Source organism: Apodemus sylvaticus, chromosome 18, assembly GCF_947179515.1.
Source record: "Apodemus sylvaticus chromosome 18, mApoSyl1.1, whole genome shotgun sequence".
Lineage (NCBI taxonomy): Eukaryota > Metazoa > Chordata > Mammalia > Rodentia > Muridae > Apodemus > Apodemus sylvaticus.
This window is the reverse complement of record NC_067489.1, coordinates 37,415,777-37,425,427: the sequence shown is the minus strand read 5'-3', so window position 1 is coordinate 37,425,427 and position 9,651 is coordinate 37,415,777. Positions and strand designations below refer to the sequence as shown.

General features: G+C 37.5%; 1 pseudogene; it reads right to left on the bottom strand.

Annotated features, from left to right (window-relative positions):
• Positions 1-6,668: 6,668 nt before the first annotated feature.
• LOC127668999 (40S ribosomal protein S2-like) lies at positions 6,669-7,362 on the bottom strand (annotated as a pseudogene).
• Positions 7,363-9,651: the final 2,289 nt, after the last annotated feature.

Below are 9,651 nucleotides of genomic sequence, written 5' to 3'. Positions count from 1 at the left end.
CAAGAGCTTCTCTGCCCATTAATGCCAGATAAGGCAGTTTTCTACTACATATGCAGCTGTAGCCATGGGTAGCTCCCTGTGTACTCTTTGTTTGGTGGTTTAGTCTCTGAGAGCTCTGGTTAGTCAGGTTAGTTGATATTGTTGTTCTTCCTATGGGGTTGCAATCTCCTTCAGCCCTTTCAGTCCTTCCCCTAACTCTTCCATTTGGGTCCCCAGGCTCAGTCTGATGGGTGGTTGTGAGTATCTGCATCTGTACTGGGCAAGCTCTAGCAGAGCCTTTTAGTAGACAGCTAATCCTGGTGTCAGCAAGCCCTTCCTGGCATCAGCATTATTGTCTGGGTTTGGGGTCTGCAAGTAGGATAGATCCCTAGAATGGATGGCCTTTCCTTTAGTCTCTGCTCCATTTTTTGTCTCTGCATTTCATTTAGATAGGAAAAATTTTGGATCAAAATTTTTGAGATGGGCAGATGGCCCCATCTCTCAACTGGGAGTTGTGCCTATCTACTGGAGAGGTCTGTATAGGTTCTATCTCCCCATTTATTGGGTATTTCAGCTAACGTCATCCCTGCTGGGTCCTGGGAACCTCTTGCTTCCCTAGCATCTTGACTTTCTAGTGACTATCCCCAGGTTCCCAACCCCAGTGCTATAAAATTTATGTCTGGCTGATGACTTTTTACCTGTGAATTATTCATTCTCCAAGGTCACATGAGCCGGCCATATCCTGAACCACTTTTATAAATTACTCGATCTTCATTCTAATGGTGAAATAATAGTAGTGTATCTAACTCTCCTGCCAAAGGCAACTGGAAATTACCATGTTTCTAATATTAGTTCTGATTAAAAGACCAAGCTAATTAAAAGATAACCATACAGTAAAACATGGCAGTCTTATGTGAGTAGTCAAAGCATTTTTAATCCTAAATCTTTTTTTTTAAATCTACTATATTGTACTTAATCTACTTTTTCTTTTCTAAATATACAGGTAATTGGGGCTTTTAATTTTATGTCTGAAAATAGTATGTATTTTATTTGATAGACCATCTATAAAAAGTTTACTTGTAGTATGTACTTTGTACTATATTTTGCTTCTTTTTTTCCCCAAATATTTCTAACACTAGTAAGTCTGTGTTTGTAAGAGACATGTTGTATCTGAAACTTACATTTTGTTACCTTGACACACTAGTGTGTAGTGAGTAGAGGATCCTCACATTTTACTAAAAATGGTCAGATTATGACTTTGATTAAAAAATAAATTTTGGTGTGTGTCTATATGTGAATGTGCACAAGTAAATGATTTGTGTGTGTGTATATGTGTGTGTGTGTGTGTGTGTGTGTATGCATGCATGTGTATATACCATGCAAATGTTTGTAGAGTCTGAAAGAGGAGTGTCCTTCTCTATCATTCTTTATTTTAATTTTTGGAACAGGATCTTTTTTTTTAACTTTATTTTTTATTAGATATATTCTTTATTTACATTTTGAATGTTATCCCCTTCCCCAGTTTTGTCCCTCCAGGATAGGCCCTATCCCATTCTCCTTCCCCCTAGTTCTGTGAGGGTATTCCTCCACCCACCCACTCCTACCTCCTCACCCTCGTTTCCCCTACAGTGGGGCATCTATCAAAACTTCATAGGATTAAGGACCTCTCCTACCATTGATGCCTGACAAGGCCATCCTCTGCTCTATGTGCAGCTAGAACCATGTGTACCCCTTGGTTGATGGCTTAGTCCCTGGGAGCTCTGGGGAGGGGGGTCTGGCTGGTTGATAGTGTTGTTCTTCCTATGTGGTTGCAAACCCCTTTGGCTCCTTTACATCTTTCTCTAACTCCTCCATTGGGGACACCAAGCTCAGTCCAATGGTTGGCTGTGAGCATCTGCTTCTGTGTTGGTAAGGCTTTGGCAGGGCCTCTCACCTGCAGCGCTCCAACTTTTGGTTAAGTTCTAGCAATCGTTGTTTATTTTAGGATTTATTTATTTATTATTATATATACAGAATTCTATGTGCATGTATGTCTGAAGGCCCAAAGATGTTACCAGATCTCATCATAGATAGTTATGAGCCACCATGTGGTTGCTGGGAATTGAACTTAGGACCTCTTCAAAACAGACAGTGCTCTTAACTTTTGAGTTATCTCTCCAGCCCTTCCAGCAATTTTTTACCTTTGATCCTCCCCCAACATTCTCTGTAGTTTCATAACAGGTATGTGTGTGTGGTGTGTGTGTGTGTGTGTATGTGTGTGTGTGTGTGTGTGTGTGTGATCATGCTCAAGTTATTATAGTTGAAACAATCATGCAATAAAATAACGTCCTATAAACATTTTTTAAATACCAAATTTTATATAATAAACTAAATCATTTGTACTTAGAACATGAGAAGAATCAAATGTAGAATTTCATTGGTTTGATATGTGTCATATTGATTATCATTTTTCGTGGACTGGCTGCCTTCTGCAAGGATTTCGTTATACTGAAGATAGTTTTGAAATCAGAAGAAACAATTCCTGTAACAGGTAATGCCTCATTTGAGCTTCTCTTGGACACATGTTTAGTGAACTATAAATGTGATATAAAATACATATCTTTTAATGATAATGAAATAGTCAATGACCCATATGAAGACTGGGTTTCTTTCAGATTTCAATTACAAAGAGTTTAAATGTATATGTGTATTATTGATAGTATCATGAATAGTTTGGAATGCATGCCTTTTCTATTAAGATGTAATTAACATCACAGAATGATTTTTATTGAAAAGAGCTTGATAATGATATTGTCATGTCATCCCTTTATTATTTGATTCATAGGAGGAAGTGAAATTCTGAAGTAAAAGCTCTTTCTTCATTTCCTTTTAGATATTTCAAATTCTTTTGTAATTTACATTAACCATGTCACTATTGGGGAAATGTGACAATAAAAATTCAACTAATTTTCATTGTGTGAAGGAGGCACATTGTGTGCTAAGTGTGGGAGGATACATTAAAACCTGGGCCTGACATTTTGAAATTTGAAGTTTAAATGAACTGAGATCCATGAACCATGCTTTGAAGGATACAATGTGCTAAGTGGAAGTCCATTTAAAATGATATGTAAATGTGAAGGCATTGCTAAAATCAGGGAGAAGGAAAATATGTATATAAGGTGAATTTTGAAAAATGCATAAAATTTTCTGCATGATGTGAGAGGAAAAACACTTCATTATCTCAGATTACATCCAGTTACTATTTCTGTAACAAATGAATGCTGTTAATCAGTGAGACTTTGTGGGCTCTCAGCAATGTGTTATGCAAATTGTATCTCCAGGTAGGAGTATAGTTAAAACCTACAAGAAAACAAAGACATTAGGATTCTGAACCTTATGTACAAAGCCCCTTTGAAAATACCTTATTCTTATTACTCTGTAATTAATACATTTATTTTCCATAATTTAAAAATCAGCTAAAGAATTTGAATTCCTGAGAAGTAATTAAGTATAAAAAAGTTGTTTTTGTCAACACAGTAAAATTAAATGGAAAAATTTTCTTAATATGCTTTCTAGCTATAGTTTTTATTACTTTCAAAATACATAAGGCATTTAATTTGCATTTCATTTCATTCTTTAGAGAGTTGCATGTGTTTGAACTTTTTCTTCTGTTTTCCATATTTATTGTTTAGAAATAATTTAAACATGAGTATATAATGAATAATTTTGATATATACATACATATAGTTATAAATACATCTGACTCATGTATATATGTAAATTTCAAAGTATTATATCTGCTTTATGGTATTATAATGAAACTCATTAATAACTTCTGCAGGAGAAAATTATTAGGCTAGGAATTTATTTATTGGGCAGAGAAATATAGTAGAAAAGAAAAAGAAAATATTATTTATTTTTCTCACTAATAAGAAAATGCCAAGTATAATATCATAACAAATTATGAAAGTATATTTTTAATAATTCATATACAATTTATTTAAAAACTGAGTAAGGAATCAGTTGAAAGTTTCTAGATAATTAACAGTATTATTACTGAAACTTTAAAGGTTTTATAGATCCAAACTTGTTACTCTTGTAACCATTTCCTATCTTTAATTCATCATTCATTTGTACTTTTTTGAACAAATGGAATAATTGCTTCAAATCTAATAGATTTATACTATCTTCAACCATAAAAATAGATGAGTTGTGAGTCTTTATAATCCTACAATAATTGATTCACTGAAATAGTCTGTGTTATTACTGACAATAAAGCAAATATACAATTTATTTATAAAATACCCTTTTATTAAAAAAAGTTGCTTAAGTCTACAAATGTATAAATGAATATGTAAGATATATAAACATATAGGATATAAATGAATATATAACATATATGAGAATAATTTTCATGTGTATTCTATAGCATTCACTGATTTTTTTTTATTTAATAGAAATAAGGGATGTCTTTATACCTGGAAGATTCTAGGTGTCAGGTCTAGAAAAATAATTTAGATATAGTCTAGGCTGAGTTTTTTTTCTTTGTTTTGAGTTGCACGCAAATAACTCCTGTAAAATCTGTTAAGTGATACAATGAAGATGTTTCAAATGTTAAGCAGCATCGTATTTATTATTAAAATAATAAATATATTAAATGTATATTATCTATTTAGAATGGTATGCACAATTCAAATGTTGATGGGATTTCTAGGATTTCTTTGAATCCACTGAAATGAAGCAAATAGATTGTTGTAGCTTCATGGGTATTTGCAAAGACTGCTTGCTATATTGTGCTATAGGTGAGAATCCATAGGGCAATCTTAGTATTCAGAAACTAAACCCATCTTGACAAGACAAGATAACTTATGGTGTCCCTAACTTGATCTTCCAAAACAGGACTTCTTTGCACTTTAGAAATTTTCTTTCAAAACGTAGCTCTGCTGATTAGTTTTGAGTATTCTTTTAATAAAATACGCAGGCTTTTTGTGCCTCTACCACTGTATTTATGCAATCCCTCCATCCTCTAGAGTGCTGAAGACCGTAAGTGAAAAGAGGTCTCAGAGAGGCATCTGGACAGAAACAAGTCACGCATTTAATTCTTAGGAACATTCATTTTGTGGTTAATTTAACTGACAAGAGCACATTTATCTCTCTTATACACTCATGCACACATATACACACATGTACATATGAATCTGTTATCAATATATTTATGTGTATGATCAACACATGTATGATTCTGTAATTTTTCTTCTTTATTATTTCATTGTAGAACGTAACATTATTCATTTTGCATTTACTTGTAAGTGATGTTTTAATTTAATGTTGGATGAGTGTGTAGAGCAGTGTGCTCGTTAATAAATTGTTTCTTTGCAATGCCCCATGCCTCAGATTCCCATTCCTATTTTGCCTTTGTGTCAGTTACAGTATTTCCCATGGAGAGAAAAATTGATGGAAAAATATAAGATTCATGATTTAATTTTATAACTTAATTGCTGCATTGGAAGTCAGTCAGCATTTTTAATGTGCCAGTTTTAAAAACTAGTTAAAACAGGATCTCTGTCACATCAATTATTCCTAATAAAATGGCAGAAGCTTAGGGTGTTTAAGCCCTCATTTTACAAAGCATGTTGGTTCTCTAAACGTTAACTTTAGAAGAGCAGGGGAGGGACACAGTTGTGCACTGTGATGTGTAGACAGTATAAGGGTTCATGTCAAGCCAGGACTCTGTGTCTGTAGAGTGGAAATGATTTACCAGTGGTAGAGAAATTATCAAACAGATAAAGACAGCATTGCTCAGGATAGCAATGGCCAATAATAATCAGATCAAAGCTGTTAATCAGGCAGTCTGTGTGGTTTGCCTTAAAATGACATAGACCTGTCTTCAGTCAACTTACCTGAGGGCTTAGGTGTTGGAATGTTTACAGTGGCATAAAGTGTGTATTTCAAACTCATCCCAATTATGTCCACTGGAAACATGTGAGGATTTTGGTCAGGAGATGATCTGTGCACAGGCAGCCTAGTTTCAGGTAGAGCAGCCACTTTGAACCCTGGAGACCAGGTGGGGGTTGGCTTCCTATGACCATGTGGGCAGAGCTTCCACCTGCATTGGACCGGACAAGTTCAGTCACCATCCCCTGAACCCTGGCCCTGCTGCAGTGGCAGCTCCCACGACCCCCCCACAGGAGAGACAGAAGGGTGGCTGTCACTCACATAGTTGTAGCACCAAGCTTTCCCCACATGTAAATAAAGTTTCCCCAAGCTCTCAATCCAAGCCAATGAGAAGCACCTGCTGCCAAACCTCGGAGCACCCCCAAATTGTATATAAATCCTATCCTGAATCCTATAGTTGAATAAAGGGTGTTTGAGGATTACTCATTCCTCTGGGAGTTTCTGTCATAAGAACTGTAACATGAGGGAAGAGGTCCTCTTTCCTGAAACACCACCAGCCAGCTGCTCTGCTGTAATCCTCCCTGGCCAGGCTGCCTTAGGCAGCCCCAGGCCAAACAGGGCTCAGAGCATCGAGGGTAACCAAGAAGGTAGCAGTGACAGCAGTGGTGACAGTGGCTGAGCAGAGACATCTGGCAGCCTCTTCTCTCCCCCTCAGTCAGAACCTTTGCACCCGCAGCTGGCAGGGCCTCTGCACACAGACCCACAGACTTTTTATAAACAGACTTAATTCATTTATTTTTCGTGTATAAAAGCCATTATTTGGTAGACACAACTGGAGCCTGGGTTCTCTGAACAATCTGGTGTGGATTTTCACAAGATGATCAGTGAATTCCTGATAAGGAGACTTGGTGAACACAGTCTCTTTCCAGAGGTAGCTGTAGGTCTTGGAGATGGCATTGAAGGTGGCCTTGGCAACCCAGGGTGGCAGCACAGCCTCTGGCTGAAGTACATCAGTCATCTATACCAGCTGTCATCAGTAGCTTCTTGGGCACAGGAGCAGTGACAATGCCAGTGCCTCTGGTGGCAGGGATGAGACACACCAGCACAGAGCTACAGTTGCCTGTCAATGGAACAGGGTGGGGCTTGTCAATCTTGTTCCCCTTGTAGCCTCTCCACACAGGGACGATGGAAAGCTTGGTCAAGATGATGGCCCCTCAGATGGCAGTGGCTACCTCCTTGGGGCACTTAACACCAAGACCAACATGACCACTGTAGTCCCCAATAGCGACACAAGCCTTGAACCTGGTCTGCTGGCCAGCCTGAGTCTGCTTCTGCACTGGCAGGATTTTCAGACCTCATCCTTTAGGGATGCACGCAGGAAAAAGTCAACAATATCAGACTCTGTAATGTCCAGGGAAAACAGGTAGATCTCCTCCAAGGACTGGATCTTCATGTCCTTAATCAGGTGGTCCAGCTTGGTGACAAGGTCCATTCCTTGTCTTCAGTTTTACCTCTAAGAGCCCCGCAGCAGCCTAGACTTGACCATGGACTTGACCATGGCCACAGTCCTTAAGACTGCTAGTGAATTCTGTAAAAGCTGCCATGGCCATCTACTCCTGGGCCCAGTGTCCTCCAGAGCCCCCTGGCGCACTGGGTGGCATCCACCATTTGGTGTTTTCTCGAAGCAGAAGAAGTGATGGCATATTTCTAATAGAAGTTCATTGAATGGGTAGGTGCTATGCATAGATTAGCATAGTTATAAAAAACAACTCCCTAAAACAAGAGAACCTAGGAAGAAATGCAGGATGCAATAAAAAGCAAAAATGTGACAGAGAAAGTGGTGACAGCGAACATTAAGAAAACTCTAGCATTCTGAATTTAATATCCCATGGACATTAAAAGAATTCAGAGTTGTACTTACCCTCAGGTTATAGGTTTAATGAAGGGCACACACAAGCATTTACAAAAAAATATTATAAATAGCACCATAACTTTTAAAACATACTTTTATTTTGGTATTTGAATCAGAGTCTCAAAATTGACTTCCATCTTGCTCTGTAGCCAATGCTGGCACTGGATTCTGGATTCTTTTGCCTCTACTTTCCAAGTACTATAATAATGGGTATGTACTTCCACCCGTGCATGTTGAAAATCTGTCTTAAGATTAAGAAATTAGCAATCCCTTTTCTGCACGGAGAATATTAAAAGGAAACAGAGTATGAAAACATTTCTAGTCTGTGATAGAAATTGAATAGCAATTAGGAGAAAGAAGAAAAACAGAGATTAGATTATGAAAAACCAGAAATTGGTGCTCAAGGTCACAATAAGAAAGTAATTCATTGCAGAGACCGGGGACAGTGAGACCTCCCATTCCTTCAGTCAGAAGGAATCTTCAGGGTCTTTGGTAGTAAGAACACATAATGGTTTCTGGAAATCTAGATCTTAAGCACAGAAGGCCCTACAGCAGTCTGGCAGGCCATATGTGCATTGTTGGTTCTCAAGCAACACAGACATTTTACAACAAATGTGTGCTTCTTGGTGATGAGAGAGTCCCTTCAAAGGTCATCTTACTCAATCATGCCAGAGGTTGGCTGAGTCTTCCTATGTGAGCTGGAGTGTGGGATCCCAACAGTACAATGAGTGTTTGTTTATCCTTATAAATTTTCTCCTGACAGAGCATCAGTTCTAGTGAGATGACTAGCAAAAGAAAGCTAGAAGGTGGGAATTCTCAGGTTCTATTCCAGGTGTCTGGTTAATTTATCCAATTAAGAGGAACCACGACAATCTTCAGAAATTAGCCCCTCTGTGCATGTTTACAATAAATGAATGAAGACATTATTGGCAGAATACCCAAACAATTAGGATTTCTCTAAAATGGCTGACATTTTACTCTCAGTTAAAATAAATGAGCAAGGGCTGATGAAAGAGTAATCTGCCTTGAATGCAGGTTTTCTTTTTATTTGGTTTGAAACGCCTCAGTACAACTGCTGGAGCTGTGTGGTCTTTTTACTACGGAAATACAATCGGCTGTGTGATGCTGTCACCCAGGAATTACATGTCTTTGGTAAATGATTTTTATCTGTGAGGATAAATGTATACTAATGTCCATTTACTATTTTCAAGAATTTACCCATGAACCCTAGCTACTTGTAATGATGAATATTTAAGAATTCCTAATATGTGCATGCAAGGGACTTGCTTATGGCTTCAGTAGTCCAGCCCTTGGGCTAAGGCTCTTAAGTTGGAAATGAAGATGGAGGCCAAGGTTGTAATCATTTCAATGGAGGTTATTGGGGAGCAGAGCCTTGGGAAATCTGTTTTCAACTTCACTTCATGCCTGCTGCTTTACTAGAAGGTATCCTTGTTTCCTTATAACTCAACTAAAAATAGAGCAGTGAATTCCATCCAAGCAAGGAATCAAGGAGGCAAGAAATATTGCCTAAAATGTCAGCAAGGGCCTTATCACATTGGTGATAACCTGTGAGTTTTACTATATTCTGTCTAATGAGAGCAAGCCAGAGTCAGAAGGGAATTGTAGAAAGTAGACACTCTGGACTCCAGGATGGTAGTCACCTCTTATAGATGGGTTGCATTTTTTTTTCTATTTCTAATTTTATTTTATTTTATATATATTTTTAGATTATACTGTAATTACATCTCTATCTTTCTTTTCCCTGTTCTAATCTCTTCTATATACCTGTTCCCCTCCTCCTTCTTGTCCTTTTTTTTTTAAATTGTCATTGAATGCATATATTCTATGGGTATATGCAGGCAATATTTAATTTTTGAGTTATTTGT